The sequence below is a fragment of the Mastigoproctus giganteus genome, chromosome 4, assembly GCF_048544385.1.
Source record: "Mastigoproctus giganteus isolate SK-2022 chromosome 4, ASM4854438v1, whole genome shotgun sequence".
Taxonomy (NCBI): domain Eukaryota; kingdom Metazoa; phylum Arthropoda; class Arachnida; order Uropygi; family Thelyphonidae; genus Mastigoproctus; species Mastigoproctus giganteus.
Window position 1 is genome coordinate 2,333,227 of NC_143578.1, and position 16,854 is coordinate 2,350,080.

Below are 16,854 nucleotides of genomic sequence, written 5' to 3' on the forward strand. Positions count from 1 at the left end.
GATTCAGGGTCTGGATTCTTTCTTTTCCTCAGTTCAACTTTTTACAATGCTTTCTGTATGGGATGGAGCATTATCCTACTGAGACATGGAAGGAGCCCATTTCAGAGAACATGGGCACCATGGATTTGTTCAAGGTTTTTTGATACTGCAGCCAGGTATGATGAGAATCCGTACCAAGAAAGCAGCCCTATACCTAATCCTGCCTCCTTTGAATTTCAATGTGGGCACAATTTCTTAGGCATTCTCAACACTCCCCCCCACAATGGGCTAGGTACCACAGCAGTACCAATTGTTGGCATGATGCAGGATTTGTGATTAACAGTTCTGCCATGAAACCCCCCTGCATTGCAGCATTTCTGTAGATATAGCTCAATCACTTGGTTTGTTATTTATTTTCACCACTTTCTTTATGAAAAGATGTTTCTTTGAATACATATCTACATCTCTGTTGTTCAATCTTTTCCCAATATTGGTTTCACTTGATTTTGGGAAGGTTCAGATGTATGGCATTTCACGATTAAGCAAATTTCATGATTAAGCAAATTGCCTCTATTCATTTTTCAGTTTATATCTCCCCTGCCTGCACACCTTTAAATCCTGTTCCTGTACTTCTGGTTTACACACTTCTTTATATCAGGTAAAGTATCCGATACTTCTGTTAGAATGAGCTATTCTTCATGTACTAATGTACACTGAGTGATCACTGAATTATGACCTCCCCTATGAAAACTGAATACGACCCATTGACCACATGAGATATGAGAGTGCAGAGCTAGTCAACCTACGTAACATAGATAAGGTGTCAAGTGGTTCAGTAGGTAGTAAAATTCCAAGTGTGATGGGTAAAAGGAAGGATTTATCGGACTTTGATAAAGGACAGATTGTGGGAGATCGAGCTTGTGCCTCGATTTTCCAAACTGCTGAATTGGTGGGGTGTTCGAGAGCCGGCATTGTTAAAGTATACCAGGACTGGCGTCAAAATACGATCCGATAACAAAACTGCAAAGGTCAGCAAAAGGTTGAGCGCTGGGTCCAACAACTTGTACAGGTGAACAGGTGCAGCACTGTTGAAGAGTTGACTACCCAATACAACATGGGCCAACCTGGAACAATATCTGGCATGACCATGTGTCCCATGCTCGCACCTATGGGCTATACCAGCAGACGACTCCTACAGCATCCTCTCCTAACCAAGGTTCATCGGCTTTACGCCAATGAACCTTGGTTAGGAAAGGAAGACTCGCCTGGTGCAAAGAGCATGCATGTTGGACTTTAGAAGACTGTAAGAAGGTGTGCTGGTTGGATGAGTCATGTTATTTACATCCACACTGTGGATGGTCATGTACGGATTTGGTGCCAGCAACATGAGGCTTTTCATCCATCATGCATGGTATCAGAAGTGCAGGCCGGTGGAGGTGGTTGTATGGTGTGGATATGTTTTACTGGCAGGAACTTGAACCCCTGGTTCATGTGGAACAGCGTATCACTGGTCGCCGCTATTGCCAACTGGTTGCTGACTGTGTACACCCCACAATGTTACACTTTTTCCCGAATGGCAATGGTGTCTTCCAAGATCACAATGCATCGAGCCATCAGGCACTTGTTGTGCAGGAATGGTTTGAGGAATGCAGTTCTGACTTCCAGCATATCGACAGTCCTCCAAACTCACCCGATATCAATCCCATAGAGCACTTGTGGGACGCTATGGAAAGGCATATCAGGCATCTGGATACACCAATTACCTCCATACCTGCATTGCCAACCTCATTACACACAACTTGGCTGGCCATACCTCCTGATGCTTCCGACATCTTGTTGAATGAATGCCACATCAGGTATCTACTGTACTGAGGGGAGGACCTAAGTATTAGGTAGGTGGTCATAATTCAGTGTATATGAAGAATAGTGTAATATTATATAATTAGCTTAATTAAGCTAATTATATAAATATTCTAATATAAGTGGTGGGGCTATTAAGTAATGAGAGTTTGCAATAAAATAAATATAATGAAATAATTCATACCTTACAAATTATACCCTACAAAATAATATGCCTTGGGCTTGCACACAGGGTTCCATATGTTTTTCCCAACCACAAAAACATTTCTGGAAGTCATCTTCTATAAGCCCCTTTAAAACTTTGATCATTTTTTTTTTTTTTTTTTTCAGTATGTCTTCAATGGACTAAAAAATGGGTTCCCTTAAGTACATTTTTTCAGTTTTGGGAAGAGGGAAAAAAAAGTCAAGGGGCTAGGTCTGGTGAGTAGGGTGCATGTTCACAAACAGGGATTTGTTTTTGGGTAGAAACTGGCAAACAGAGAATATGCTGGAGCATTGCCTTGATAGAGCATAGTCCAGAACTCTTTGTTTTGAATATTTTTTTCAAACAACCTTGTTAGAACTTCAATATAGTATGTGTGATTGACAGTCTGATATAGTATGAAATTAGCCAGAATAATTCCTTTAATATTTAAGAAACAAGAAGTGTGGTTCATTTTTGATTTTGACATTCTTGCCTTTTTTGTTGTCTTCCATTGCACTGTCTGTCTTTTACTTTCTGACTTGTACTGGAACAGTCAACTTTCATCGCATGCAATTACAGTACTCATGAAGTGTGAATATTCTTCCTTTTTTTTTTTTTTAAAACATTTTCACAAACTTGGAGTCTTCTCATTCTTTGATCTACATTCAAAATTTTTAGCACCATCTTGGTGCACACTTTTCTCATGCTACCTACTTATTTTCAGTTAAAATTTGTCTAACTTTTGCAACCATTCTAATGCTTAAACAACTATCACATCTAATCAATTTCCTTACCTGGTTCATATTTTCATTAGTTTTCATGGATACCAGATGTCCTTATTGTTTGTCTTCCACATTTTCTCTTCTGAAAAATCTTTTATGCTGTCCAAATACACACGCTCTTGACAGTATCTTCCCCATAAATTTGACATGACTTGTAGCTTTCAGTTGGTGTTTTCTTTAATATTGTTAAAAATATGAGGTTGATTTGTTTTTCAATTCTTTTTTATGTCATTTTTCTAGGAAACTACAAAAACAAAGTAATGAAAACCTGTCTCACTGCAAAATGTGAATGAGCATGTAGGAACTTGAGACAATTAGGGAAAGGTTCAAGATCAACTGCTGTCTTTGTTTCACAGGTGGTGCTTGGTGTGTAGTGGCTGTATGTGTTGTCTCATTATTCAATAGCCATACCTTGTTTAATGATGCATTAGCAGAGGCAAGAAAGCTAGCTTATGCAGCATCAGCCAAAAAAAAAAACGCTCCCATTTCACCCCTCCATTCTTTCAAAATACCTGTCCAGCTCAGCCTTAAATTTATTTAGGCTACCAACTTCCACAACTAAAAATGGAAGTCGGTTCCACCAATCAACTACCTGCTGGCAATAGGCAAACTTCTGCACATCTATCCTACGACTGTCTTTCCTCAATTTGAATTTTGCCCTCTCAGGTAATTATTCTGAGCAAGAGGAAGATTTCCATTAGCATTGAGCATGCTCAAACCATTCACGGTTTTATACACATCAATCGCATCACCTCGCAGGTGCCTAGTCTCCAGACACTGTAATCTGCAAAACTTAAGCATTTCTTCGTAAGAGCAACCGCTTTATTCCATTCACTAATCTTGTTGCCCTTCTCTGAACTCGTTCCAGCAGCTCTACATCCTTCTTGAAATGAGGACTCCAGACCTGTATACAGTACTCAAGGTGTGGCCTGACCATTGCCTTATACAAGGGAATAATCACCTCCTTATCCATGCTAGAAAAATTGCTCTTTTATCATTGACAAGACACCATGAGCTACTCTTGTAGCCCGTTTGCACTGCTCAGAGAACTTCATATCTGCCTGCACAATTACCCTCAGGTCCTTTTCATTATCTAGCTTACTGCCAGAGTTGAATACAGCAACCACAGAGTTGATACGTTGCTCTGGGGTTGCTGTTTCCCATATGTAGTACTTTACATTTGTCAATGTTAAACTTCCTTGGTCACCTCTCAGCCCATCTGCTCAACCTTTCCAGATCCTGTTGCAGCAGCATAACGTCAGTAGTGTCCTTAACAACCCTGCCAACCTTTGTATCGTCTGCAAACTTAGACATTAAGCTTGTTATTCCATTGTCAATATCATTTATAAATACAGAAAACAACAATGGACCGAACACTCAACCCCAAGGGACTCCACTAATAACATCAGTCCACGATGAGCAGTGCCCATTGATTACCACTCTGTCTTCATCCCCTCAACCATCCCTTTATCCATAGCAGCAATTTGCCTCCACTGCCACACTGCTCTAATTTGTGCAGCAGTCTTCCATGTGCAACAGTATCAAAAGTCTTTCTAAGATCCAAATAAATAATATCAAAGTTATTTCCTGCATCCAGTTATTTTGTGACTTCATCATAGTATCCAATCAAATTGGTCAGGCAAGACTTTCCCTTAACAAAACCATGCTGTGTCTGAGCTATAACTGAAGTCTTGTCTAGATGATCCTGCAGTGCTTCTTTATTCAGTGCCTCCATTAATTTTCCTGGAACAGAAGTTAAACTTACAGGTGTATAATTACTTGTGTCAGCCTTTGATCCTCCTTTGTAAATTGGGGTCACACATGCACATCTCCAGTCTATGGGTATCTCCCTGAGTCCAAGGAAGCTCTCATAATTATGGCTAAGGGTTGCTTACTTCCTTTGCTGTCTCCTTTAATATAACTGGATAGATCCCATCCACCCCAAGTGCCTTTCTTGTGTTTATCTTTAGCAATTTATCGAGTTATTCAGCGAGGGGAATGCCAGAGGTGTATTCATCTCTGGCAGTAAGCTAGAGAATCTTGTAATAACTGAGAGTAAAGTGGAGGAGAAATTGTTGAAGATAAACACAAGAAAGGCACCTGGGGTGGATGGAATCTATCCAGTTATATTAAAGGAGGCAGCAATGGAAGTAAGCAAACCCTTAGCCATAATTATGAGAGCTTCCTTGGACTCAGGGGAGGTACCAATGGACTGGAGATGTGCAAATGTGACCCCAATTCACAAAGGAGGATCAAAGGCTGACACAAGTAATTATAGACCTGTGAGTTTAACTTCTGTTCCTCGAAAATTAATGGAGGCACTGGTTAAAGAAGCACTGCAGGATCATCTAGACAAGACTTCAGTTATAGCTCAGACACAGCATGGTTTTGTTAAGGGGAAGTCTTGCCTGACCAATTTGATTGGATACTATGATGCAGTCACAAAAGAACTGGATGCAGGGAATAACTTTGATATTATATACTTGGATCTTAGAAAGGCTTTTGATACTATTGCACATGGAAGACTGCTGCACAAATTGGAGCAGTGTGGCATTGGAGGCAAATTGCTGCTAGGGATAAAGGGGTGGTTGAGGGGGAGAAGACAGAGTAGTAATCAATGGACACTACTCATCGTAGACTAATGTTATTAGTGGAGTCCCTCAGGGTTCAGTATTGGGTCCTTTATTGTTTTCTGTATTTATAAATGATATTGATGATGGTATATCAAGCTTAATGTCCAAGTTTGCAGACGATACGAAGGTTGGCAGGGTTGTCAAGGACACTACTGACACTATGCTGCTGCAACAGGATCTGGAAAGGTTGAGCAGATGGGCTGAGAGGTGGCAAATGAAGTTTAAAATTGACAAATGTAAACTACTACATATGGGAAACAGCAACCCCAGAGCAACATATCAACTCTGTGGTACTACACTGACAGTGGTAGAGAATGAAAGGGACCTGGGGGTGGTTGTGCAAGCAGATATGAAGTTCTCTGAGCAGTGCAGACGGGCTGCAAGAGTAGCTCATGGTGTATTGTCAATGATATATAGGAATTTTTCTAGCAGGGATAAGGAGGTGATTATTCAGTTGTATAAGGCAATGGTCAGGCCACACCTAGAGTACTGTATACAGGCCTGGAGACCTCATTTCAAGAAGGATGTAGAGCTGCTGGAACGAGTACAGAGAAGGGCAACAAGATTAGTGAATGGAACAAAGGGGTGCTCTTACGAAGAAAGGTTTAAGTTTTGCAAATTACAGTGTCTGGTAGAGTGCGAAGTGATCTGATAGAGGTGTACAAAGCCTTGAATGGTTTGAGCATGCTCAATGCTGATGGGATTCTTCCTCTTGCTCAGAATAATCACCTGAGAGGGCATAAATTCAAATTGAGGAAAGATAGATGTGTGGAAATTTGCCTTTAGCCAGCAGATGGTTGGTAGGTAGAACAGACTTACATCCCTTGTCGTGGAAGTTGATAGCCTAAATAAGTTTAAGGCTGGGCTGGGCAGGTATTTCGAACGAACAGAGGGGTGAAGTGGAAGTGGTTATTTTTTATTTATTTATTTTACTTTAATTTTTTTGGCTGATGCTGCATAAGCTTGCTTTCTTGCATCAAATGCCTCTACTAATGCTAATTTCTCCCCCACTTTACTCTCAGTTATTACAAGATTATCTAGCTTACTGCCAGAGTTGAATACACCTCTGCCATTCCCCTCCTTGAATAACTCCTCATGTATGAATGTAGATGCAAAATACTCATTTCGTTTGTTAGCCACCTGAGCAGGATCATCAAAAGTTGAACCATCTATATCCAGTTGACCAATCTGATTCATCCCTTTCAATCTAGAGTTTACATAGGTAAAGAACTCTTTTCTGTTTTTCTTTGCATCCTTTGCCAAGGATTTCTCATAATCTGCATTTGCCTGCCTAATCTCCTTTGTGACTTGGTTACAGACCAGCTTATATCTATCATAGGCTTCCATGTCACCGATTAATTTATTTGTATCCCATGCATTTTTCTTCTCTGCCATGTGTCTCATTAGTTCATCTGACATCCATTTAGGCCTAAACCTTGAACAGTATTTCTTAGTTGGTATGTAAAGCCTAATAGCTTCCAAGATAAGTTCTTTGAGTGCTTCCCATTTTGAATTTGCTTTTGGTAACATCATCAGTTGGTCCCACTGTATAGAACTTAAATACTGTCTCAGACCATTGTAGTTGCCTTTATGAAAGCAAAAACCCTTCCCTTTACCCGTGATGATAGTTACCTCTTTGAGTAAATCCCACTTCAGCATGCTGTGATCACTGCCACCTAGTGGTTCTTTTAGCTGCAGATTCTTAATGCTTGAAGAATCACTACTGTTAATCAGATCAAGTGTATTACTCCCTCTAGTTGTCTCCCGAACATGCTGATGTAGAAAACAATCATCCAATAAATCCCCAAAAGCCTTGCTGGTGTGTGAGTGACGAACCAAATTCCAGTCAATATCTGGGAAATTAAAACCCCCGATTATAATACTCTCTGATTTACTGGCCCGCTCTATTTCCCCTGTACAGTTTCTTATTATACTCATCGGAGTCATTAGGCCTATAGCACACTCCTACTCTCAATTTTTGATCTCCCAATGGTTATGTCACACCAAACTGACTCGACACTGCACTGTCCAGTGATGTTGACTGGCTTCAGTTCCATGGATTTTATGTGTTTCTTAACTAATAGCATAACCCCTCCTCCCTTCCTATCCTGTCTATCCTTTCTGTACACATTGTACTCTCCAAATTCCAGTTCTGCATTCCTTATATCTGTGTGACACCACGTCTCTGATATCCCAACAATATCTACCTTTGATGTTTTGAGCAATACCTCAAATTCATCAAATTTATTTACCAAACTCCTAGCATTGATGTACACACATGTAGCTGTTCCTATTCTTAGCTACCCTAACAGAACCCATTTGTTTACTTGTACCGCAATGACTCCCAGCAGTTTCTGAAACATCCTGCATCTTGTTTTCCAGGCTGCTGCTCATTCCAATAGAAGCAGTTCAAGAATCACTTTCACCTCTGCGAGTGGCTACTGTTAATCTATTAGTCCTTGTATTCCCCCCCCCCCAAGCTAGCAGTTTTCTGACCCACCTAACACTGCCTCGATAGCATCACCAAATATTCTTGCACCCTTTCTATTTAAGGGTATGCCATCCCTGTAGAAGCAGTGTCTCCTGTTAACAAATACAGACCAGGCTGGAAAAAATTTTACCCCTTGAGCCTTGCACAATCTTTCTAGGTATATGATGAGATGCCTTGTCGAATTGATCGACAAGGCTCTCATCATATACTCCCTCCTATCGTGTCTGGGCAGAATTGCAGACACTTTCAAATTCAACCCTAATTCACGGCCTTTTTTCAACAGTGAACTGTTTTTCATACAAGACTTCCCCTTGACAAAACCATGCTGTGTCCGAGCTATAACTGAAGTCTTGTTTAGATGATCCTGCAGTGCTTCTTTAACCAGTGCTTCCCTTAATTTCCCTGGAACAAGTTAAACTAACAGGTTGATAATTACTTGTATCGCCCTTTGATCCTCCTTTGTGAATTGGGATCACATTTGCACATCTCCAGTCCATGGGTACCTCCCCTGAGTGCAAGGAAACTGTCTTAATTATGGCTAAGGGTTTGCTTACTTACAATATTGTGAGTTGCTCTATTCCTGTGAACATGACGCCCCGAAAAGTTTTAGTCCGACTTAAGAATGCAGTGAATAATCCCCTCCCCCATATCCATTAAACTTTTTAGACCCCTAAATTTAACTTTAATGTCAAACTACTGGACCGAAGAAAATAATCGGTCCATAATTTTATGGACCGATTATTAATTTTATTCTTAATTTTATGTCAATCCACTTAATGGTTTCCTTGCTGCCAGAGGTATGGTGTTTGAAGACAGAAGTCTTGAGCACTCAATGTTGAGAATGAGGGGTCTGAACACTACGGTTCTGACAGTGGGGAACCCACATTGTAAAATTGATATCGCCTTCCCAAAGAATTATTAGTGTGTTGGACCAGGAAAGTTGTTTGGAAAAGAAGCTTTCTATATCTAAAATAAAGGTAATCCCTGTTGTTTCATAAATTAATTAATAGCATAACCCCTCCTCCCTATATTGTCTATCCATTCTGTACACATTGTACTCCCGAAATTGCTGACCGGGCTAGCCAGGTGGGTAAAGTGCCTGCCTGGCAACCCAAAGGTCATGGGTTTGAATCCCGCCTCGGGCTTGGATCAAAGTACGACAAAAACCTTGGGAGGTGCATTATGGCCACAGAAGCCGATGCACCAACAACTACAAAAAAAAAAAAAAAATAATAAATAAAACTCCCCAAATTCCAGTTCTGTATTCCTTATATCTGTGTGACATCACATCTCTGATATCCCGACAATATCTGCCTTTGATGTTTTGACCAACACCTCAAATTTATTTACCAAACTCCTATCATTGGTGTACATGCCAAATATACATGCACCTGTTCCTATTCTTAGTTACCCTAATACAACCCATGTGTTTATTTGTACCACAATGACTCCGAGCAGTCTCTGAAATTCCCTGCATCTTGTTTTCCAGGCTGCTGCTCATTTCAATGGAAGCAGTGCAAGAATCACTTTCACCTCTGCCAGCAGCTACTGTTAATCTATTATTCTGCGTATCCCCCTCAAGCTAGCAGTTTTCTGACCCACTTAACCACCGCCTTGATGGCATTAGCAAATATTCTCCCACCCTATCTATTTAAGTGTATCCCATCCTTGTAGAAGCAATCTCTCCTGTTAACAAGTACAGACCAGGCTGAAAAACATTCTGCCCCTTGAGCCTTGCACAGTCTTTCCAGGGCCAAATTGATTGACAAAGCTCTCATCATATACTCCCTCTATTTTGTCTGGACAGAATTGCAGGCACTTTCAAATTCAACCCTAATTCACGGCTTTTTTGTTTCAACAGTGACCTGTACTTGTTAAGTGATTCCGCCGGTCTCCTACTCTTAATATCATTAGTGCCACAAATTTAAACATATACACCAACCGTGTATAACTGATTTAATAGTAAAATAAAATGATACAAAAGACTGTAAAATAATATTTACAAAAATATGATTATTTACAAAAAACTAATATACAACAAAAATAAAATAAGTAAATAAGTTAAAATGCATTAAAATATATTAAAATTAAAATGGTTATTAGAGATAGTGTGGAATTTGTGAACCTTGTATGGAGTCAAGATATCGGAGAGGACGAGATGATGATATCATATCATTATTCACATGTATCCCCATAGCACATGGGGTAGAATGTGTGAAGTTGGCTTTACAGAAGGATAATACCTTAAGTGCTAGATCCCACCTAAACATAGAAGATATATTGTGCTGTTGAATTATGTCTTTCCAGTACAACCTTGGTTTTCCAAGGAGTGATGTATAAACAGGTTCATGGCACAGCCATGGGTTCTCCAATCAGCGCCATTGTTGCAAATCTGGCTATGGAGAAACTAGAGAATAGGGTTTTTGCGAGATTGGAGTTCCCTATGCGTAAGTGGAAACGATATGTTGATGACACGTTTACTATTGTAAAGAAGAGGAGAGAGGAAGATGTGGTCTCGTTTCTCAATGGTTTTTCCCCCTTTATAAAATTCACCTCGGAGGTAGAAATAGATGGTACCCTCCCATTTCTGGACATAATGGTATATAGGGAAGCCCCCAGACTTAGAACTAAGGTTTATAAGAAACCAATGTGTAGTGGCCAGTACACACATTATAGGACGGCACAGACTGCCCAACATAAAAATAGTGTGGCCAGAGCACTTTTGGGTAGGGTGAGGACACATTGCAGCACCTCTGAGGAGGGGGAGAAGGAAATTAGGCAAATAATGACGGATCTTATGAGGTACGGTTACCCCCAGAGGGTCATTGATAAATACAATAGAGAGGATGAGCCCAATCAGGTAGTTCGCCTGTACCGCTTACCACAGTATGTTCCCTGCTATCCGGGCCTGTCGGATCGCATTGCGAGGATGCTTTGCGATTTTCAGACATGCTGTGTGCAGCTCCCGGGCCGGAGGTTGCACACAGTAGTGTCGCAGGTCAAAGACCCCATTACTAGGGATTCTAGTAGTGGGGTCGTATATGAGATCACATGCCCGGATTGTGGGGAATGTTACGTGGGGAAGACAGGACGGTGTCTCAAGGACCGACTGGTGGAACATTCAAGAGCGATACGGACCGCAGAGCTCAATAAATCCACCATTGCCGAGCACTATTGGGAAAAACAACACCAGATCTCCCCCCGACAACGCTGTCATCCTTGACCGGGCACATAGATTCTGGGACCGCAAGTGGCTGGAAAGTCTGTGGATTGGATCCTTTGGCAACAATAGCATGAACAGAGACAGGGGAGTTAGGCTTCACCCCCTTTTTGAGGTGGTGGTTTTTGCCAGAGATAAACGTTTTAGTTTTCTATGTTCCCAGACCACTTCCGGTTCTGGTACAAGTGAAAGGAATACCGAGTATGCGCCTGGTCATCCATGTGTGCCGTGAACCTGGTACTTAAGGATGTGTCGCTTAAATTTCATTATTGCTGAGGAAGGAGGCAGACACCTCCAAAAGCTTCAATAGTGTTTTTATTGCTTTTAAATTTATATTTTACTGCATTTTAACTTATTTACTTATTTTATTTTATTTTATTTTTGTTGTAAATTAGTTTTTTGTAAATAATCATATTTTTGTAAATACTATTTTACAGTCTTTTGTATCATTTTATTTTATTTTACTATTAAATCAGTTATAAACGGTTGGTGTATATGTTTAAATTTGTGGTAAATTTGTGGTTGGCAGGGTTGTCAAGGACACTACTGACACTATGCTGCTGCAACAGGATTTGGAAAGGTTGAGCAGATGGGCTTCGAGGTGGCAAATGAAGTTTAACATTGACAAATGTAAAGTTCTACATATGGGAAACAGCAACCCCAGAGCAACGTATCAACTCTGTGGTACTACACTGACAGTGGTAGAGAATGAAAGGGACCTGGGGGTGGTGGTGCAGGCGGATATGAAGTTCTCTGAGCAGTGCAGACGAGCTGCAAGAGTAGCTCATGGTGTATTGTCAATGATATATAGGAATTTTTCTAGCAGGGATAAGGAGGTGATTATTCCCTTGTATAAGGCAATGGTCAGGCCACACCTAGAGTACTGTATACAGGCCTGGAGGCCTCATTTCAGGAAGGATGTAGAGCTGCTGGAACGAGTACAGAGAAGGGCAACTAGATTGGTGAATGGGACAAAGGGGTTCTCTTACGAAGAAAGGCTTAAGTTTTGCAAATTACAGTGTCTGGAAACTAGGCACCAGCGGGGTGATCTGATAGAGGTGTATAAAGCCTTGAATGGTTTGAGCATGCTCAATGCTGATGGGATTCTTCCTCTAGCTCAGAAAAATCACCTGAGAGGGCATAAATTCAAATTGAGGAAAGACAGATGTAGGATAGATGTGCGGAAATTTGCCTTTAGCCAGCGGGTGGTTGGTGGGTGGAACAGACTTCCATCCCTTGTCGTGGAGGTTGACAGCTTAAATAAGTTTAAGGCTCAGCTGGACAGGTATTTCGAACGAACAGAGGGGTGAAGTGGAAGTGGTTATTTTTATTTATTTGTGTTACTTTTTTTTTTTTTTTTTTTTTTTTGGCTGATGCTGCATAAGCTTGCTTTCTTGCATCAAATGCCTCTACTAATGCTAATGCTTAGAGGCCTTATTGCAGATATCATTAGTGCTAACGTGTACAACAATATCATCTTTTGTGCCCTTAAAAGATGATATCTGCTCTTATGTTCATATTTTGTACACAATAGCTATTTGCAAACTTCACAATGGAAATGTGTTATCTTCATGTGTTATCATTCATTTTATTGGGTTTTCTCAAAGCATTGAAAGCCAGCTATAAAGATAATTTTGTAGCTGACTTGTCAGCCCTGTTTGCAGTGGTATGTTTCTGGACAGTGGTGTGGTCAAAAATGGTACCCATTCTTTTCAAAATTGATCTGGGCATCTCTCTGTAAATGTGTTATTATTGTTTGTGTTATAGTTAAAAAACCAAAAACATATTCTTTAAGTGGAACAGCTAACAATCAGTATTGACTTTGATGGATAATGTAGTTAATAAAGCAACCCTTCATTATGTTGAAGTAGTTCTTAATTATTTCTCTCTCTCTCTCTCTCTCTCTCTCTCTAATTTGGAATTTAGAGCATTAAAAGCTGTAAACTTTTCAGATAAAACTGTGTTCCCATCATCTGTGGTTAAAATACATTTCAAATAGAGACTGCTAACCTTCTGAAGACCAACCTCAGATTAAATACTGAAAATGGCATTGGTGATCACCCATCCAAGTATTTGAAACTGTTACTTATGTGTGAGGGTAGGCTGAGAACTAATAACTCATAGTTCACAACCTAACTGCTAAATGGTGTAACTAAACCCCGGGGCTCACATCTGGTGAGTATGGACTTGACACATCCAGGGTCCTGAGCTGGATATCATCATTCTTCTCTTTCTTGTTGATCCCTTTTGACTCTCTCTCTCTCTCTCTCTCTCTCTCTCTCTCTCTCTCTCTCTCTCTCTCTCTCTCTCTCTCTCAGGGTAACTTGGGAATTTTTTTGGCTGGTGCAGCATAAGCGTCAGGCTTCCTTGCACCATATGGCTAATAATAATAGTGTGATTAATTTTCATGTCACACTGTTTTAAATGGAAGCACCTATGAATGTGCAGTTAAAAAAAATAATAATATAAAGCAAAGTTTATCAGTAACATATCACTTTTGTATTTTTGTATTTTTGAACATTGTAAACTGGAGGTGAGGCTTTGATTTACTGCTATGATTCAGAAAACAAAAGTTAAATTCAAAGCCACAGCAGAATCATCTAGAAAGATGATGTTGACCTTATTTTTTTAAGGGAGGTGGAGTGGGACCATGGGTGTTATCCACACAATTTTTTATAAAGGATAATCAGTTTATTCTGGATATAGTGCATAGTGTTAGGGGAATGGTGCCTCCAGTGGTTTCCTACATCTGCACCATGTGAACTCTGTGGAGACAAACAGTATCACTTGAAAGCCAGAAAAAGTGTTTTGTGTTGTATGTGGAGTATTGTGTTGGGTTCTGTAGTGTGTTCTGACTTTTGGCCATAGGGCCTCTGGTGGGACCCCACGTTGCCCACACACTGCTAGGAGGTAGCCAGGCTGCCCGTAATACTCTGGCTGGCCTCTGCCAGGGTTGCCTGAGCTCACTTGGACAGAGACCAAGTAAAGAAAAAATTTTAAATAAAAAAAAATAATAAATAAAAAATTAAAAAAAAATGAAAATAAATTCAAGTTCAGTTAAGAGTATGAGGAAATAGAAGTCAAGAGGGAGGGTAAAATTAGAAGTATTGGGGTTGTAGAGGGAAGGCATCCCCAAGCAAAGATAGAGATGATTCCATTAGACGAGTGGGGTATGGGGTTAGGAGGATTGTCTCCCTCGGTGGTGGCACTCCATTGGTTGGAAAGTTCAGGTAGTGTGCAGAAGCATTCTTCATCTTGTGAACAGAACCTGTGTGAATCGTGGTGGTAGTAGTAGTGGCATGTGATGCAAGAAAGCAAGTGTATGAGCTTATGCAGCATCTGCCAAAAAAAAAAAAAAATCACAGCATTCCCTCCAAATGCTTGCCCAGTTCTTCCTTAAATTTACTTAACCTATCAACTTCCACAGCGATAGATGGAAGTTTGTTCCAGCAATTAACCACCCGCTGGCTAAAGGCAAATTTCCGCACGTCTATCTTTTCTTAATTTGAATTTATGCCCCCTTAGGTTCGTAATCTGAACAAGTGGAAGGATCCCATCAGAATTCAGCATGCTCAACCCATTCAAGGCCTTATATGGACAAGTATAGCGTGTCATACTTGTCCATTGTGTCCAATATGTGTGATTCTTGTCCGTTGGGAAGATATGTGTGGGTGAAGTGATTACGACGCTATGGAAGTCGTCGTAAAGGGGCCCACTCGTACATGAGATAGGACCAGCTCTTCAACTCCCTCCCTGCACACACAGGTGGGGTCATCAGTGATACCAAGTGCAGTTAATTTCCCTTTAATTGAGCCATGACCCGTTAACAGGTATGTGGTGAAGAGACCTGGTGAGAACTAAGGGGGAGGTTCGGGGTAAACCCTGTCAATGGTTAGGATGAATTTATGGGTTATTTCCCCTTTGTTAGAAGCCGACCACCTCATCTGCCATACCTGCTGCAAATGTGTGTGAAGTTTTCTTTTCTGTGGTTCAATTATTGCTAGGGTTGGTAGTGAAGTTCACAATAGTCTGAGAAGTTTCCTCAGAGAGATGGTACAGTAGTTCCCTTCAGGCTACCTCCAGTTGAGGTGTAGGGCTCCTGCCAGGATCTAGAGAGCATACATACTTACAGTGCAGTAGGCATGGGTGGTTAAGGAGGATCGATCTTTGTATAGAAACCATAATTTTTCTTCCAGTAACAGTTATGGCTTTAAGATATCATACCCCTGAGGCATATGTAATAATTGGCAGGAAAACTGCTTTGTAGAACAATAATAGGATCCATCTTGAAAGACCCCAATCACGTCTTGAGACCCTAGCAACAAGAGCACTGTAATTATGAATTATTTTCTTGAAATGTTTTAGATGTGGTTGGAAGTTGAGCCTGTTGTACAAGATGACTCCCAGATACTTGAGCTCCGATGAGAACTTTATGGTTTTGCTGTCAACCTTGATTTGTGGCCATGTTGAGAGTTCCTTTGAGGATTGAGGTGGTCTTGCTATGGGAGATTTTTAAGTAATGTTGGTTTGCCCAATTTTGAGTCTTGAGACCCTAGCAACAAGAGCACTGTAATTATGAATTATTTTCTTGAAATGTTTTAGATGTGGTTGGAAGTTGAGCCTGTTGTACAAGATGACTCCCAGATACTTGAGCTCCGATGAGAACTTTATGGTTTTGCTGTCAACCTTGATTTGTGGCCATGTTGAGAGTTCCTTTGAGGATTGAGGTGGTCTTGCTATGGGTGATTTTTAAGTAATGTTGGTTTGCCCAATTTTGTAGTTTCCTGAGGCCATTGTTTGCCAGGATTGCAAGCTGAGCCATGGAGTACCTAGAAGTGGTAGGTCTTCAGTGTAGGCATGTGTATAGACCTCCCCCAGGTGAAGCTGAAGGAAGTCATCCAACACAATATTCCACAGGAAAGGACCCAGGACAGAGCCCTGTGGTCAGCCTCTATAGACCAGTCTAATCAGAAGCTGGTATAGAGCATTTATAGTTATTGTCCTGTTGGTGAGGTAGCTTTGGATGGTGTTAAACAGATTTGCTGGGATTTTGGCCTCTCGCTCGCAGTCAACCCAGGATGCTCAGCCACCAGAGTGAGTCGAACGCACTGATAAAGTCCACAGAAATAACGAAGTATTTTCTCTCAGATCTGTATATTGCAGTAAGGGGGCTATGCATAGCATCAGCCGTGGAGTGCCCTGGTTTTTAGCCATATTGATTTTCAGAAGCAAGATCGATGTTGCTGTAGTGTATCTGAAGTCTGGAGTGGAGTAAATGCTCGTATAGTTTGCTGACAGGTAACAGGGCAATCAAGCGATAGAAGTCGGGAAGGTTTGGGGTTCTTCAATATGAGCCTTATATTTGCCTCTTTCCAGATAGATAGATAGATGGATGCCTGCACTTAGGGGGCTGTTGAAAAGGTTGAGGAAAATGTTTGGTGCAATCTCCACAGCTTTCCTGAATATTTCTGGCTCCAAGGTTCTGTCCTGGGCACTTTGTCTTTGATAAGTAATATAGCTGCTTGCAGCTCCTTGAGATGGAACGGTAGCTCCTGGTCCTTGGTATTTTAAGCGCCGTTCACTCTGGAAAGTGCAATTTGTTCTGGGGTGGAAGGTTGCTCCTTTCTTCTAAATGTCACTTCCAGGATGTTCTGGACCAATTATTGCCAAGTGGCGGCCTCAGTTTCATGCATAGACTTTGTTGC

The 16,854-nt window shown here is 40.9% G+C and overlaps 1 protein-coding gene across 1 annotated transcript in view; it reads left to right on the forward strand.

Moving 5' to 3' along the window:
• The first annotated feature begins 564 nt into the window (after positions 1-564).
• LOC150086333 (calcium-regulated heat stable protein 1-like) overlaps positions 565-16,854 on the forward strand; it is a 148,513-nt gene continuing 132,223 nt past the window's right edge. The window contains exon 1 of the mRNA XM_090371308.1: positions 565-637. The gene's annotated coding sequence lies outside the window, so the exon portion shown is untranslated. The remainder of the gene's footprint in view (positions 638-16,854) is intronic.